Source organism: Pavona decussata, unplaced genomic scaffold, assembly GCF_977016875.1.
Source record: "Pavona decussata unplaced genomic scaffold, jaPavDecu1.1 SCAFFOLD_329, whole genome shotgun sequence".
Classification (NCBI taxonomy): Eukaryota; Metazoa; Cnidaria; class Anthozoa; order Scleractinia; family Agariciidae; genus Pavona; species Pavona decussata.
In genome coordinates, this window is record NW_028145717.1 from 435,791 (window position 1) to 452,946 (window position 17,156).

The window sequence follows — 17,156 nt, forward strand, 5'->3', positions numbered from 1 at the left end:
CGGCTCCTCCTCCTCCTAAAAATCTTGAATAAAAAGCAAAGGCGCACACAGAAGCCAATGCAATGAGGTGCAGTTGTCAATTATCCATGCGTGGTGTGACCTATTTATATCACAATTCAATAAAAACGTGAACCTGTCTTGTTGTTAAATTTTGAACAACGATCACGCGATAGAAATTTCAAGGTCATAATCTAGTTGTTAAATATATAATATAACAATAAATTTCATGGGCGCGGGCCTAAACACATTTTATTTTGGCCCGCCTCAGGCTCATTTTGCCGCGAGGGCTAAACTTAGTTCTACTTAGTTCTGAGTCGGGCCAAAAACATATTTACGCCCAGGAACATCAACTCTATTACTTTTATAATAATCATTTGGGAGGGCATTCAGAAAAGGAATCAAAGGCAGTACAGTAAGCGATATCTTGAACGCTGCCGGCGTCGCGTCGGCGTTTTTTTTATTGTACAATAGCTTTCATTTTCGCATAAGTTTAAAACTTTAACAGAACACCGCAAAATTTTTCCAAGAGAAACTGTGCTTTTAAGTTTTCAGAAGGAAAATAGCAGAATTTTGTAAACAGCGAAGAAATAGTCACAACTGATAAAATTATTTGTGCAGTTGCTAAACAGAGCAGGCTTCGATCGACGAAAACAAATCTACATTCACCTGGTCGTCGGCCATGGAGCTACTACAGGCATTATTTCGACTATCGCCCAAGCGTTTCTGTAAGTTTTCTTCACCCAGCTGAGACGACTGAGAATTTGCTTCTTTGTTAGGTTTTCAGCCATTTTGTAGCTCAAAATAATTTCTTTGCCAATGGGAGCGCTTCCAGTCAAACCAAACCAAACAATCAAGAAAACGGCGCGAACAGTTGAATGGTTTCCAGTTCTGAATGGTTGGCTGTGTTCCCGCAAAATGCGCCGCAATGCCCGATGAAATTATTATAATGTTCATTAGTTCCTTTGCAAGATACGTTAAAAAAATAACCAGACATTCAAAGAAATCTCATTATCGCTTCACTAAACGATAAAGTTAGACAACAGCAAAGTTGTTTTACACAAAAGGAGATCATTTTAAGACCTGTCTCGAGCTATTGGTATGTTAGCCAGTCATCCTCTAGATTTGGCAATATGCTTGTGGAAAGGTTAAAATATTTTCTGACTATTAAAAGGTTTTTTCTAAAGGAATAATTAGGCTCTGCGCTCGATAAAGGTTAATAAACGGAACCTCCACTTTCGATATAAAATAGTTACATTGCTGGAAATACCATTTAATTTTAAATTTCGTTGGGAAACAAAGAAATAGTACAGTTCTGCACCAGTAGAAAAGTTTATAATGGTTTATTATTTGACTTTTTGCTATAAAGGCTAGAACGGTTACAAGATGTTGTGTTTACCTAATGTGGTTATATCATCGGCTATTGCATATTTTGTAGCCGTCCTTTGTTTCTAATTGCCCGCAAGCGTTTTAGAAGTACCCAATCACATGTCTTTCATGGCAAAGACATAGCTGAATATCAATGTTACAACCAGAGGCCTATTGGCACATTTCGAATTCAGGTAAAAAAAAAATATAATGAGGTCAATGTAAACATATATCCACCATATGCACGAGAAGTCTCCAATGACCGTTTCCCAGAATTGAAACTAAAAAACGTTCGCATAATCTGCCAACCTAGGAGACAAATGTTCTCAAATAATTCTTAATTTCAACGCAAATGAATTTATATCGTGTTTGGTAGTACAAACAATAAAAAACCTGTCAAATTTCTTCTGGTGGCTATATTGATTACCTGATTTACCTGATTATGATATTAGTTTGTAGTCGCAAATGATTCAATATCGACTCTAACTAATTTATAGCTAATTTATTGGCCTTCCCCAGTCATGGCAGACAATTAAATAATCACACATAATTAAAAGTAAAGCTTAAGACATCCAAAAAACGATGCATTATATTTGCATCTTCTCTCATGGCTTCTTGGTCTACACTGACGCTATCATTAGAAATGTATCCACGTGTTATCATTCACTGCATTGTTTATCTCTCTGGCTTACTTGCGTTTATTCAGTATGATTTTGAGGTTGATTGGTTGCCTTTTGTACGACTGTGCGACATTAACTTCTGTTCGTTACAAGTTGTTCTACACTCGCCCTAATTGGCTTCAAGGTTAGGAGTGTTGAGCGCCCTCCCCCCCCCCCCCCCCCCCATCACAATATAATGACATATATCAGTAGATCTGGATAGGCAAAGCCTCAAATGCGTATGTCAAACGTTTATCTCCAGTTATAAAATGAGACCTCAAGGTTGTTCATTTTTTAAGTCATGAATGTATTCAAAGCTTTGCCACAAGTCAATATAAAATGAGGCGTCAAGCCTTTTCATCGGTCAAGCCATAAACGGATACAAAGCTTTTGCCGCATTTATTAATAAATATCCAGCGACGTTTAATAACAACATTGCCTTGAGTGATATTACGACTATGCTGGTAATTCTCCATGTGTTATGTCACATTGCATAATTTAAGATTCGATATTTGTTGTTGTTGTTGTTGTTGTTGTTACTTGGTGTTTAATTTTTCTTCCATATCATGTTACTGTTTCCTGTTGTACTGTTACATGTTACTATTTTGACTTAAGGTAGCTTCCATAACTTGTCACGTGTCACGTGTCACGCTTTATAAACAGCAATAACAGTTTTACGCATATGCCAATGTCTTATTCAAGCAAACAGAATTTGCATATCAAATGCAGCCGCCTCTTTACCCGTTTCATTCCAGTTGACAGGTGGCTCGTTGTTATTATTGACGAACAGTGACGAACTCTTACCTTAGCTCAACACAAAATTATTTGTGTCTTATTCTGAAACAGGACCAACGGGAAAGTTTGCTGTAAATGGATACAGGACTACGCCTGAAAAACGTGTAACGAGGATTCAACGTCTCATGATATACTTTGTACAGGGCGAGGTGAGTTAAGGTAAGTTAGCAACATCGTGCTAGGTGTCCTAGTTTTCACTGCTGTTAACTTCGTCATGAAAGCGAAGGAAATGTCTGTTCAGCAGCTCTCAGGGACGCATTAGGATTTTACCCGCGTTGCAGACATATCTATGGAAGATATTACACGGTGGCGCGAAGATATGATTTTTTTTTTCGAGAGGTAAAAACAATATTTTGCCAACCAGCGCAGCGAGTAAGTAAAATATTGTTTTTACACGAGAAAATAAAATTCATATGTTCAAGGCACCGTGTAACTTTCTTTTTGTTATATTGACAAATCTATCGCTCGCAATTTTTCACCGACTGTTTGCGCAAACAGCCGTGAAAAAGAGAGAAATGACGTCATCGATATCCTCACTAGGGAGGATGTGGAAAATACGCCATTTGGGTCCCGGATGTACTTTCGTACGAATTTTACGAGTGGTGTATTTTCCAGCAAAACACTCCTGTCTATATAATTATAATACGCAGTATTACAACGACCTGGTTTGTATAGCGAATAAACAGCACACCAGGAGGAAGCTAGTCAAAAGGTCTTGCAAACTGATTTAGAGTGGTTATCTTCAGAATTGTTTTCATACCACAATGTTAAAGGAATTGCCCGAGAGCTTTCCTTTGAATGAATACAGTCACAGTATAAGAGACATGCATAACCATTCGCTATTGTTCGTAAGTACGTTTTTCTTGACATTGAATGCCGACAAACTGTAGAATGCTATGACCATACTAACTAACGATCGGGATCTGAGTCTGGGAGAATAAAATGATGATTTTTTTCACAGAATTTTAATTTTTCGAACCCTGTTCTCAAGGTATAGTTTTAAACGTCTTGGCGCTGTATGTTGAAAACATTTTATAATTTATGAAGGTTTATATGTTTCGCTCTATCGCTTTACCAAGGAAATAAACATGTAGGATTGCATCATGGTATCAACTATTTAATTTTAATTTTAGCTTGACGAAACAGGATTCCAATTCCAAGACTGTTGAATCAAGATTTTATGCAACGAAACTTCCTGTTCTGCTCTCTGGGGTCGTATTACAAGCTAACGCAGTTTGAATTGTTCTGATTACTTTATGCTGGGTATTTGGTAAATCTGAGGTGCTGAAGACTTTTGAACTATCCTAACTGGTCTTAGTTTTACTCTAATTAAAAGACATACTTGTCTCTTGAAATCCAAAATAATTAAAATAATTCAGTTTGAGAAGACGACAACCGTATACAATATTTCGTAAGCGATAGTTAACAAAAATTATTCTACTTATAGAGACCCTATGTAAAAAGTGGCTAACATTTTAGTAATCTTTTGTTTGCATTCAAATTAGCCCTACTAACCTCGTTCTTGAGATGAAAAGTCAAAAGAATATTAGCCTTGGACGATGCTACTGAGGCTTATGCAGGCAAATGAATGTTTAAATGTCAGTCATTTTTGTTTAAGGTCTATTTCTCAGTTTTGTATCAAATAATTATAAGTGCAACTCGTAAAGTTGATATTAAATTTAAATACAATGCGCTCTCGTGTAATAGTTTTTTTTAGGCATCTTGAGAAAACAATATTCTACTTATAGACGCTATGCAAAAATGGCTGACATTTAGAATTCGTTGTTTGCGCATGCATTCAAATTGGCCCTACCAACCTCGTTCTCGAGTTCTAAAATCAAAAGAATATTACCCTTGAACGAGGCTAGTGAGGCTAATTTGAATGAACGCAAAGAAATTTAGATGTTTATAAGATCTTTTTCTCAGCTTTGTATCAAATAATTATAAGTGCAACTCGTCAAGTTGATCTTTAAAATTAATTAATTAATTAATCAATTAATTAATACGATGCACTCTCGTCAAATAGCCTTTTCTTAGACAGTTTGAGAAAAAAAATCAAGTTATGGTTAATCGATCCTGAAACTAATGGAGTAAGAAACAAGTTACAAGAATGTCAAAGACTTTTAAGGAGAGCAAGAACATTTTAGTGGTGTATGCGAAAACAGAGGTATCTATGAGGAAAAGGGAAATCCTCTTTCTTCCTAGAATACGGAACAACTTTTCGATAACTTAGTGATCAAAGAACTGTTATGTGGTGGTAAGTTATAAGATGTCCAAAGTCCTTCCAACTCAAAGAAATAGATCAGTATAATCTAAACAAAATGGATATCTGGTTTGGGATTTCACAACTTTCTTCGTTAATTATGACAGATTTTCGAGTCCGCTGCTTTGCGCCAAACATCACATCCTATGAAAAGAGTATAGCAAATGTGATGTTAAAAGACACGAGTCCTTCTTTTATTTTCTTTCTTCTTTCTTTCTTTAACTCTTTTCTTTTCTTTCTTTTTTTTTTTTTGAACTATTATACACACAAACGCAGTTTTGTTTTAAATAGTGATACCGCCAAACGGTCGGTGTATTAGAAGTTTGGCCAAAATTTTGCGTGAACAATTTTTTGAGGACACTTGTTTGTTTACTGTCGCAATTTGTTGAAATAGACTAAAATATTATGAATTAGTTCCCGAAAAATGTTCACCCCATAAGATATTTTTTATTAAAAATGTCTCATTACATTAGCTTTGATACTTTTTCCCCTCGATTTAGGATCGATATGCTAAGCGTTCTTACCTTTGTACGTCGGCTATTGATCAGATTAACACAATGCCAGCACGTTTATTTTAATTAAAGACTTGCTCTGTACAAACTAATTTATGCTTAACACCTTGACAGTGTCTTTACGTTTGCCAACCAAGAAATGAAAGATACACATTAATAGATGGTGGCATATATTAAAAAAGCATTTACATCAAAAATAGAGGCAACTTAGCTTTCCTTTGCAAAAACGACACTTAAACGCCCGTTTCATTTTGTAGAGAAGAGTTTAAGTTGTTCTAACACATGCAATTCTGTTTTCAGCCATCACAGAATGAGTCGACAGCGTTTATACCCGTTGTGTGTATGGTCTATATTTTCTATCATGGCTGTCTTTTTCTTCGCTGTGGATTCGATGATAGACCGGAGTTCATCGCAACGATCTGCTTATTTTCAAGCATTTGAAGGTAATTCAAGAGTTATGGTAATTTTAAAATATTTTAAACTACTCTTTGAAGGTGTTGAGTAATTATAAGTCACAGAAAACGTCTGCGTTGGTGACTACTGGCTATTTCCATCGGTATATATTCATTGAGTCTCCCAAACATCAACGAGAGCCCTTCCATTGAGCTCAGCATAGATGGTTTAAAATGAACATCGTCTTCAAAGTATCACTGTGAAAGCAGAGTTAAATGTGACTTCAATTTTTATTTGGATTTGACAAGCCTATTTGAGACGCATGTTTTTCGCTTGAGAAGAGAACTCGTCGCTTGACGATTATAGAATATCGCTGACTGCTTTTGTCATCTTCATGCATCCTTTTTTTATAGAAAAAAATTCATGAAACTAAAAGCAGCACGACTATCCGTGTTGGCTTTTAGAATTAGAATATTTTTGTGTATTTTAGCCGGCAATTTTGTATAATAATTTTTACATCTAGCTCAGTGGTAAAAACTAGAAACAATATATATATTTACTGCAATGATCTAGGTTGTCCTGAAATAAATAATATACGGTGCGAATTGTAATTTTAGAGCTTAAAGAAAAAAAGCGCCAAAATAAAACCACAACACTTAGTCTCAATTCATACATCGTATTGACTTAAGTCAATTCAAAAAGCGTTGAAGCCCTACAAGAACAAACGTGACCGACGAATGGCCAAAATTTTGAATAAATTTCGTTTCCTATGAACGTAACTCGAATTATATTCAACCGGACTGAAACGGGATGAGAATAAGCGGTGTCAAGGTATTACAAGTAAGAATAACTTCCAACTTCCTGCAATCTGATGCATATAGCAATTTCCATTTTCTCTCGTAATCTGCCGCAGATGGGTTCACTGTGCGCTAACTCGAACGGGCTGAATTGCAAAGTTGCCCCGGTTAACAATATTTTTTGAGTTTTGGGGCTTAAATTAGTGCAATACAGCCAAGTAGAGAAAATTGCATGCGGGTAATTTTTGCATGGAAAAATAAAGTTGGATATATTAAGATTGTACTGTATACATAAAAATGTCAATACAGCTGTCTTGGTTATGAGGAAGCACTATATTGATAATGGATACCAGCAATTTAAATAATAAGGGGATGTCAATTTGGATAATAGACCTGTAAAAAAAATTGTAGTTCAACCGTCAACTTACTGTCAGGCAAGAGTAGGACATTAGGCGTTAATGTTGTGAAATTCTATCCTTCGCGACGTGATCATATGGCAATTCACAATCTCTTTTGAACGCTTTCGAGAGACTTGCCAACGCTTTGACTAAAACATTAACACCAAATTGTATCTGTTACAAAGGAAATCATATTCTCGTGTCTCGCAATTTTCTTCAAGTTAGGATACCGGTATATTTTTTGTGTATTTCCCTTTTTTTTCTTCGTAGTGAAGAGGCTATCGCCATGGCAACTAGCAAATTTTTATTGGGTGCAATAGAAAATAAAAATAATTAAGCCTATCCGATGACGAGGGGGTAAGCGGGGGGGGGGGGGCTTATTGTACCCGCGGCGACTTTGAACCTGAATAACGTTTTAAATATTTGAGCAAACGCTCTCAAAATTTAGGACATTTTCAGAAATTTATCTGGGAAAAAATTGGATGTGTACGGTTAGTATTCATAAGATTTGATGTTACCATGGCAGCCAATTTTGACAGGCATTTTATTCAAAATCTTTCCCCGTAATTGTTAGTTTTTTATGTCATAATAGGGTTCCTGTATTGGTCATTGATTACTTTTCGTTAAATTTCGGCGCTTTCCTAAAGGTTTTGGAAAATCCAGAAATCCAAGATGGCGGATCCAAGATGGCCGCCATTTGGCAATCACGACCTTATAGAGTGTTTTCATTCACGTGACTATCGGCCATATTGGTTTACTGAAACAAAAGAAAGTATTTACATAAAAATAGAGTTCAACTCCCAGAGGTTTAGTTTGGGACACCAACATGGCCGCCGTGGCGTTATGTGAAAACACTATTACCCAGTGGTATGACGACATCACTTCGCGTTGCGAACCCCAAACGTGCTATCTATCCTTTAAGTCTCACTGTCATAGCTTTTATACTTGCACAGTTATGGAGGGGGGAGGGCACAATCCACCCACCTCCCCACGGTCCAAGAAGACTAAAAAAAAAAACCGGTCTACGTAGATAAGGTTTAGGCCCACGTTTCGGCATAAAAGTGTTCAAACGGTATCCATTGAACTGAATTACTAGGACAATTTTTTCAGCACAACGGGCGGATACTTTTATCTCAAATTCGTTAAGCTTTTTAAAATACCAAAGACAACGTAAGAACTGTTCAGATCACTTTGCTATTTTTGATCATGGCGATGTCGAAAAATGACTAAATAACCCACGATTTCATTTGACTGCATGGAGATTATTTGAGCTTTCATCATGTCTGCGCTCTTAGAGGTATGCATATTCATTAAGTGTTCAAAGCTGTTGTCTACTGTATACAGGATCTCCATTATTTATTTAATAGCTGATTATGTCACCCTTCATAACTTCGTTATGAGGGGATATGCTTCATTCGTTCGTTCGTTCTTCCATTCATCCATCCATCCATCCATCCATCCATCCTTCTGTCCGTCCGGCGTGTATCTGTCCGTCCCTCCGTCCTTTTGTTCGTTCGTTCGTTCGTTCGTCCGTCCTTCAATCCGTCCGTTCATTCGTTCGTTCAGTCATAAATCCATCCATTCCATCGAAGAGTACCTTAAGATAGTTAGAAATGCGGTACATAAAATGAGTATTTTATACTGAAACCGTTTTTTTTTTACAGGCCATATGCTAGACAATCACGTGATCGGCATCTATCACGTTACATCTGCATTGGACTGTGGTACCAGATGTCTGCGCCACACAAAGTGTTTATCGTTCAACTATAAATCAATCAGCAGCGAAGCCCACGAGTGTCAATTGATTAACGCAAACAGACTAATTTGCCCAGAGTGTTATCATGCTGAGCACGATGTCATTTACTATGATGACGCTAAGGTACGAAATTAATATTTGATTTTTTTAAACGTTAAACTCAATTCATTCGATTAGTAACAACTCAACTTACCTGCCAACTACTCTCTCAACAAAATGATGTCAACCAGACTGCAAAACAGTCAGTCAATAAAGGTCAGTTCGCAAACAAGGTTTCTGTACTCAACAACTTTGAAACGTTAAAATCTCATGCGTACTGTTAGAAAGTACGAGTGAATTTCAAAAGACTACGAACAGGAGAAAATTTTGCGAAAAAAAATGGTGTTTCCAATTTAAGGAATCGAACTCAATAACTACAATTATCAAATTCGGTCTTAGCGATTGTTGATAATTTTGAGCACAAACTTTTCTAGTAAGTTCATAGAACTGCAAAGACTTTAAATTTAAAAAACAATTTTAAGTGAGTCTTCTTGAGAGACATTGTTCACATAGACGTTTTTTTGGACTCGGTAACTTATTGCGAAACAGGTCCCGGGGGAGGGAGAGTTGAAAAAGAAGGACTAGCGGCCTTAAATAAGGAGAAGTATGGTAACCCTGTAAAACAGGTGATTTTTATTTGGTATGAAATACAATCTTCCATATCATGTTAAAATCACGCAACAATAAAGCCTATCTATTGTGTTTCTCGACAGTCAGTATCTAAGTTACAAAAAGGATAGCTGAATGAGGAGAATAGGAAAATAATAAGGGAAAATCACGTGATTGACAGCCTATAACAACATCGCGCTGGCAACTCTCATATTGATGAAAATATCTTTGCATGCCTTGGAGCTTCTGGAATTTCTGATTCTACAAAGTATTCAGCTTCAGAAAACCACCAAAATTAACCAAAAAAAGTATTAAAACTAAAAGATGAGCAAGAAAAATGATTTTAAAACATGAAAGCTGTCATAAGATAGTTGAAAGTCGTCATTAAAAGCAGGATTGTTCATTATGTCTTTCAAAAACTACATTCCATACGTCACGTTTCGCACCTTAGCGATCTTTAGATAAGATAAGATAAGATAATTTATTTAATGTCAAATACAAAGGGGGTGGTCTCTCAGTCCCCCGAGCCACAGGCTCATGATAAAAGTGTTTGACAATATTTTCCCAGGTGTGCGCCATTTGAGTTTAGGGCTTTTTTTCTGTTCTGATCACATGATTTGCCAAATCTAGTTGTAACTCTTTAACTTTGAAAACCTTTTAAATAGAGAAAAAATTGAACAAAACACTTTTTTTGGTGAAGTTAGGGTTTCTAAGATATGACGATTAGGAAGTCCATAGCAACAATATGGTAGTTAAGTTAGTCCCCCCGTTAATCATTAAATTAAATTGGTCAGTCAAAAAGCAATTTAAAAAATAAACAATTCAGTGCATTATTTATTTCAATAACACAGTGACAATCATAATCAATTAGAAGGAAATGAGAATTGGTAATGAATCTAAAGAGAGGGCAACCAGTAATTTAGACATTCATACGAAATAAAATCATACGGTGGTGGTAGTTCTGTCCAGACAGGTCAATGGATCGGTCATCCAGGTGGTCATTTAGTTATCATTCATTCATTCATTCATTCATTCATTCATTCATTCATTCATTCATTCATTCATTCATTCATTCATTCATTCATTCATTCAGTCAGTCAGTCAGTCAGTCAGTAAACCAGAACGTACCTTAAACAATCAGTCCGTCATTTGCACAGTAAGTCAGTCAGTCAGTGGGTCCGTCGGGATGAACCTTTTAAGTAATTAAAATATTATTCAGTAATTTTTAAGAGTCTGAGTTATTATTATTATTATTATTATTATTATTATTATTATTATCATTATTATTATTATTATTATTATTATTATTATTATTATTATTATTATTATTATTATTATTATTATTATTGATGACCTGGAGCCGCAACAGATCTATCGTACGAATGAGAATGAGAAAAAGCGCCTGTACTCAAGGAGACTTCTCGACATTGAGCATGGAACATTTACACCTTTGGTCTTCACTACAACCGGCGGAATGGGCAATGAATGTTTGATATACCATAGTCGATTAGCGGAGCTGATTGCTATCAAGAAAGGGGAGCAATATGGCAAAACCATGTCATGGATCAGATGCCGAATTTCATTCGCACTGTTAAGATCCGCACTCGTCTGTCTTAGAGGTTCTAGGACATTAAGAAAAATTCAACGTGACATCAAGAACGCGGACATTGACATTGAAACTGCAGAAGGGGCCATTTAAGAGATGCTTATTTTTTTTTTCTTTTCTTTTTATCGAGTGGAACTGATTTTAAAATGCCGAATTTAATTTAAAAAAAAAAAAATTAATGACATTTGTTTTTTTTTTTCGTTTTCTTTACAAAAACACTATTGCTTGAAAATATTATCTTTCTTTTTAATTGAAATGAATTGTGAATAGCTTTTTTTAAATAGCTCTTTTTTATATACTTTTAACTTGTAAATAGCAATTTGTGTGGAATATTTTAATAAAGAATTATTATTTTTATAATTATTATTATTATTATTATTATTATTATTATTATTATTATTATTATTATTATTATTATCATTATTATTATTATTATTATTTTTTTTTTTTACTATTGCTGGAAAGCGGCATAAATTTGTTTTTTAAAACCATTTCTCTTTCAGGTAAACAGCTGCATTGGAATGGATGGTAATGTATCCATGTCAAATTGTATTTCCAACTTTTGTGCTTATCATTCATTTTTTTGTTGTTTCCTTAGTCAATTTTTAACCACAATAAAATCGCCTTTAACTCAATATTGCTCTTATTTGGCTTTTTATCCTCCTGTCGTTCTCGTTACGTTTTTTTACAATCTTTGCCATCCATCGTTTTATACATTTTAATCAATCACTTTAAAATGTATATGACACAAAAAACGTTTCTCGCTTTTTAGGAGTTTGATGATTTTAAGAATAAAACTTCTCTAAAATTTTTGAAAACCAGTGAAAATTTGTAACATCGTGTCTTATTTACAATGACCACGCGCTTGTCGCGCGTTGCAGCACATCACGCCGAATTCAACAAAGACCACGGAATTACCTGTCCTGTTTTTCAAATGATATTTTATCTGCTGGCTTCCACTTGAGTTGTATCTCACACTGAGACGGATCCCTAAAAACCGCGAGTGCTGTTTGAAACTACAGCAAAAGCAAGCTGGAAAAAAAAAAACCCGCAAAACTTCGAGTAGCACACTAGCAGACTTGTAAATGGTTTGAACCCAGGAGTCATGTCATAAGTACGTAAATTATGATCATCCGGGTGAGTGTAGTCCTGAGAAGGACTGTTTGTGGTGACTTTGACTGACGTTAATGGATGATATCAACGTTAATGGACGTTAATGGTGATATCAACAATCACATTGCTGAGCACCATTTACAAACGAACCACAGAATCGACTGGGACTCTGCCAAGTGCATTACCTACTGTACAAATAACTTTCAACGACTCACTCTGGAAAGCTGGTTTACTAACTTAGAACAAACGCCACTCAACCGTTGCCTACAACTACCTGCACCATACAAACGACTTATTGACAACAACAACGAAACAGACAAACAATAGACATTTTACTAACAATAGACCCACGGACTTTTTGCCTAACAAAAGACGGATCGAAACGCACCAATCACTTTTTACAGTCTTCACAGCCAATAACATCACGGCTTACTGACAAACGACCAATAACATCTGGACTTCCTTGACCAATCAGGTTAACAACCAGAGACGTATATACCACCTACTGACGTTCCACAATTCACTTGACTCTGAAGATGACTTCCGCTCAGGTTGTCGAAACGTCAGTCAAAGTCACCACAAACAGTCCTTCTCAGGACTACACTCACCCGGATGATCATAATTTACTTACTTATGACACTAGCAGACCTTGAATCGCGTTAACTACAATTACTTTGACGCTTTTGTCCCAAACGGCTGGTTCTGAAGAAGCTTTGGGATTTTGCCTCCTTATTATTATAAGAAATCGATATTTATTAGGCGCTCCACCTCAAAAAGAACGACTGCATGCTTTGCGAAGTGGCTTTACTCCGCCACCATTTTTGTTTTCTTATCAAGTAAAGTGACGTCACATACGCTTACCACGTGATGTTTTGGCCGCGCTCGACAGCGACACTTTTGGAGTCATCTTCGTTTATATATTACATTAGCCAATGAAGTTGTTTCATTAGCCAAACAGCCAATCAAGTTGTCTCATTAGCCAAACAGCCAATCAAGTCGCTTCATTAGCCAATCAGCCAATCAAGATGTTTTAATAGTTACGAGACTCTCTCTCATTAAAGTGCTAGAAGAATTAGATATAAAAATAAAACTGACTCATTTATTCTCTCTCTGCCGATGGCGCTACTAAAAAACTACAACACACGTCTACTCTCGTTGAAATTGTCTGATTAGCATATAGTTTTACGTACGATTAATCGCCGTACCTGGTACAGCTCACAACACAACCTCGAAGAATACTCGCGCTAACACTATTGCTCACTATCATCTAGACACAAATTATATTTTGTATGATAATTTATCAAGTGGTGCATGCTTTAGGGTGCATATATTGCATATATGCAAGCGGTAAGTTCGACGGAGCATGAGAGAAGACGAAGAGCGCGCTTCGAGAAATTCTGCGTTCTAAAACTTACACTTTCCTAGCGCATCACAACTTGATATTCGTGCAGCTCTATGCATGAACCAATAATTGCTTTGAATCATTGCTAGTGAAAACGTACGCAAATGCGTGACCAACAGTTTGACGATAGCCGGGAAGAAAGTTAAAAAAAAAAACAACAACAATAACAACAAAGGTCTTAGCTTCTTTAATTCTTTGGCCAGTTTTCAGGCTGAAGATATTCTATTCTGTCGCGCTAAGCTGTTTATTGGGAAAAAAAATCTTATCAAATTAACCAAGAAACAGGTCGGGTTTGATTACACCATCAGCGTGCTTAACAAGATTATGGCGCATGCTGAAGTGTACTGAATTCGATCACGTGGATTTTCTAGCTATGCTATAATACGTTTAATATGTATTTTTCAACCTTTTGTTCAACTGCTTTTTTTTTTTTCTTAAGGTGACCGCTCGAATTACGACTTGTACTTTCCACGTAAAGGCCTTACCAGTTACATTAATCAGACGTGGTCCATGGACATTCAGAAGTTTACAATTTGCTTTTGGATGGAAACGAATGACTCTGATAAGGGAGCACCGTTTAGCTACGCTACATCGGGAGCCACGAATGAGATAACGATTTTTTAGACTGACTTTACAATTAACAATGCTGATAGGTAAGCATAGAAATTAAAGCTCCATTTGTCCTTTGTTTAAACTTCAAATATCGAGACACCCTTTCACGTACACATAGAAACCTTGAATAAATTGTCCTTCTAACTTTTGATCATGTTGAAAAAAATCCTTTGGTGTGATTAGCGAAGGGGAGGGTTTGAAAAGTGTATTAAGGGTGAAATGCTAAAGTAGAACCATTGAGGCGAAAGCTCTTTCAACAAGTTGATGTCTCGTTATACTGTACAAAAGGTTTCTAACGTTTGACTTATTATAACTGCATAATTTGCGTACTGTTACAACGACCCCTTCCTAAAGCGTTTATAATGAGCATTTTACCAACAATTTTCGTCTTTTGGTCTATGGTACTCTAATAAAAGGGTCATATGCGAAGACTAAGGACAAATTTGTGGAAATGTTTACTGACATTTAACCTTATTCATCCTGGGTGGAAGGGAGAGGGGACACAAAATGCTATCCTCTTTGTAATTGTAAGTGTATTAAAGCTATGACAATGAAACCTGGGAGCGCATATAAGTTCCAAACATGGTTCCATGGCGTCACACAACGTGCAGAATACGTCATTGATTCTTTAAAAACGCCATCTTAAATTTCTGTTTTCTCCAAAACCCCAAAACAATCAAACCTATAAAAATGGCAACATGATGTAAAATAATCACGATACACTTTTTTAAAAAAGGTTTTAAAAGTAACTTTCTAACAATGTACAATCAATCCAATTTAAGAAAGCATGCTTGACATAATCTTGCTGTCATGGAGACATCAAGTCACACGGTCAATCAAATTTCATATGAAGCTGTCGCCAGTTGATTTGTATCAAAATTCAAAGTTTTGGCAATCTTTGCTTTAATATTGACAAAGTTATAAACGATATAATACAGCGCGAGGAGGTTGTGAACCCGCCGTTCGCGCTCCCAACTCCAAGACTGAATAGGAAGAAATACCCCAACAAGGCTTGATTAAAAACACAACTGGATACAATTCTTTGTTTATTTAAGCGACATAGATTTGGGTAAATATTACGACGGATTAAGACACCACGTCTGTGCACGATGGGAGAATCAAGCTGGATCCTGGAATGTGACCGTGGACGGCACAATCATCAACAATGGTACTGGGAAAGAAGTGGGACACACTATTCCTGGTAGAGGATACCTGGTGATTGGTCAAGAGCAAGACAGCCCCTCTGGTGATCCCAGCGGATTCAGCTTGTCGCAAAGCTTCGTGGGGATTATCACGGGGATGAATGTGTGGAGCGAAGTGTTGACTCATGATGAGATATTGCGCATGTCCAAGACTTGCAATATGGGGAGTGGAGATGTCCTGAAATGGTCTGATTTTCAGATCTGGAGTCCAAGTTAAGTGCCCTTCTACTTGCAAAGTTTGATATGTCTTATTGCATTGCTAAACTGTATTAATATCTCTTGCTTAAAGATTTTTTAATTAGTCTGACACTTTGTCAGCCCACTGGTGGTTTCGACTTGGCGTATCTACTTAAATCCACGAAAACGAATTGTTTCTTCCGCTTAGGGACTTTTGAGGGTCGTCACGAGTACGGCCGACGCAAAAGATGATAAATCTACCTTAGACATTTCTTGGCTCGTTTTTATACCAGTAAGAAGCAGAAACCACCAAGAACTAGTCGAAATAACTTTGCCAAACTGCAATGTGTAGGGCGCAGCGCTGCAAAATGATCGAGCAAAGGAAGATCATTTGAAGAAAACTATTACTTTCGATTTTTCCTCTGTCAACTCCTTGTTAAACCGATCTACAACGGGCTTTTGGCTTTCTGAGGCTAAGAAGGGGGATTCTGCGCACCCCCAGTTTAATTCCCAGAGTATTGAAGCTATGAAATAGAAATGTAGGCTCCTGTTTCTTTTAATAAATTATTCACGCTATATAGAGAAAACACTGTCTAAATGCACGCGCAAAATGGCGTGGATATTAATCACGCAAGATGACGAATTTTTTACGTTTAAGTTTTTGGGGAGTTAAGAAAGCAGATTTCAAACATATGCGTGGATGTTGTAACATTGAAATGTGCAGATTATATCTGGACGAAACCATGTACAGGGCACGTTATCCTTCTGACGTTTCTTTTACAATATTTAAATATGTGATTCTAGTCGAATTTTTGTTGAATTTTACGCGTGCATTTTACATGAATTTCTCATTAATGATGTCGCGTATTAAATTAATATCCACGCAGTTTTGCACGTGCATTTAGACAGTGTTTTCTGGAAATATCGCGCGGAGTCCCTTAACGTAACGAAAGCCGAAATGTATAGGGTGAAAAATAGGTCGATAAATGTTGCTTTTGAGGTCCAAAAAAGGGGGCGATGAAGCCATATGATATTGAAATTAGGTCATTATATCCAAACGATATCCTCCTCGTCGGATCCACCATATTGGATATCCTACGCTAGAAAACCACCAAAATGATGAAACAATATTTGAAAACGGTGGTAATATCACATCTAAAGAATATCATCCGCCACACGAAATTGTTTCGAAATGAATATCAGGAGGAGACACAAACTTTTTTCCCCGCGCTGACTTTGAATATTAATAACCTTTTAATATAAAAACAAACCCAACAAACTTTGTGACTCTTCCTAAAATTTATCTAGCGGCAATTTGATTTAATAATTGATTGTTCTGACTAGAAGTTGCCATGGCAACGAGATTATGACAGCCTGTTTCTTGACAACAAGATTTTGACAATCTGTTTTTTCTGCCTTGTACTTATTTATATATTGTATGTGTCTATGTCCAAACTG

At 36.4% G+C, this 17,156-nt stretch overlaps 1 pseudogene across 1 annotated transcript; it reads left to right on the forward strand.

The window, feature by feature from the left end:
* The first annotated feature begins 5,741 nt into the window (after positions 1 to 5,741).
* On the forward strand, positions 5,742 to 16,909 carry LOC146453557 (C-reactive protein-like; annotated as a pseudogene). The gene is made up of 5 exons (XR_014859477.1): positions 5,742 to 6,037; positions 8,847 to 9,061; positions 11,696 to 11,720; positions 14,147 to 14,360; positions 15,375 to 16,909. The product of XR_014859477.1 is annotated as a C-reactive protein-like (transcript).
* The last annotated feature ends 247 nt before the right edge of the window (positions 16,910 to 17,156 follow it).